The sequence below is a fragment of the Amphiura filiformis genome, chromosome 2 (assembly GCF_039555335.1).
Source record: "Amphiura filiformis chromosome 2, Afil_fr2py, whole genome shotgun sequence".
NCBI classification, from domain to species: Eukaryota; Metazoa; Echinodermata; class Ophiuroidea; order Amphilepidida; family Amphiuridae; genus Amphiura; species Amphiura filiformis.
The window spans coordinates 88,571,004-88,572,485 of NC_092629.1; positions in this window are offsets into that span (position 1 = coordinate 88,571,004).

Below are 1,482 nucleotides of genomic sequence, written 5' to 3' on the forward strand. Positions count from 1 at the left end.
TAAGGTGACAAATCGAAAAATGTTTAAAGCTGCCAACCTGGTTTTATATGGCGGAAGATTGTTATAAATCAATAACAGTAGACTCAGCGTAAATTGGGAAACGATTTGCTCCATTTAAAACCGAATTTCACTCAGATGAATATCAAAACTATCTAGAGAATTAAAATTTAATATAGAAGAGTGTAAGCTGAATGGTCAAATGTTGGTACCTATTTGCTTCGGAATCCACCATGTAACTTGAAAGGAATTTCTTAAGTGAATGTCACAGAACAATTCTGTTTCAGGTTGTTTTACTCAAAACATTTTATATTTCAAGAAAAGATAAAGAATTCAATTTATGAACACTGAAACCCTTTTGAAGGGAGCACACCACTAAATCAACAGCCCAGCAACCTTTACTGAGTTCCGGTAAAATACAGAAAAGTTTTTGATGAGCAACGGGCTGCTCTTGGACTAATAATCGAAAGAGAAAGGAATGAGAAGCTAAATAGTGTAAAAGCCTAAAAAGGAATTTGAATCACTAAAAGTCGTATTTTTATAATTATTTATAAGTAGGTCCGCGTATTAAAAATGGGCAGAAATGGGTTTATAGTCAGAGTACAAGCCAAAACAGTGAGGGCGCTGTTTAGCGGCTCTACCGGGAAAATGACAAGATTACCCATACACATTGAAATATAGAAATAAACTTTCATCGACGGTAACGATTATTATCTTAAATTTCTTAACGTTGGTGCCTCAAAACGAGTAAATAAAATTGGAAGTTTTACACGTATTTCAAATGGGACAATTATTTAGTGGTGGCAGCCAAGGGCCTAGGAGTAAACCGTGTTTAGATCCAGCCAAAATTGAAATGGCTTATCAAATTGCAGTTTGACGAAGATAGATAGTTTTATATGTTAGTGAAGGCTCAATGTGTTTTAGATGCAAATTGTGCCAAGATTATTTCAGAGGCCTTGGAAGTTCAAGAAATTGCCAAATTGTGGAAACAAGATTTTTGACGAAGCACTGGGCTTAAGGTGACAATCGGTGTGCCGTTTGAAGCTGCCAAATCTTTTTGGTTTCGACAGTGGGTGGGGGGGTGATTACAGGAATCATTAACAGTAGACCTGCATGCATCAGAAACGGACGATTTCATTTAAAACTGAATTTCACTAGATGGAAGGTCAAACTATCTAGAGAATTGAATTTAATGCAAATATAGAAGAGGCGCCGAATGGTCAAATGTTGGTACCTGGCTCATTTTCGAATCCACCATGTAACTTTGAAAGGGAATTTCTTGAAGTGAATGTCACAGAACAATTTACTTGAGCGTTTTACCAAACATTTTATTTAAGAAAAGATAAAGAATTAAATTTGAATGACTAGAAAACCCTTTAAGGAGCACACTACCAAATCATCAAAAGCCAATGTAGTAACCCCATTGAGTTCCGGTAAAATACAGAAAGTTTTGAGGTATAATGGGCTGCTTCTTTGGACTAATAA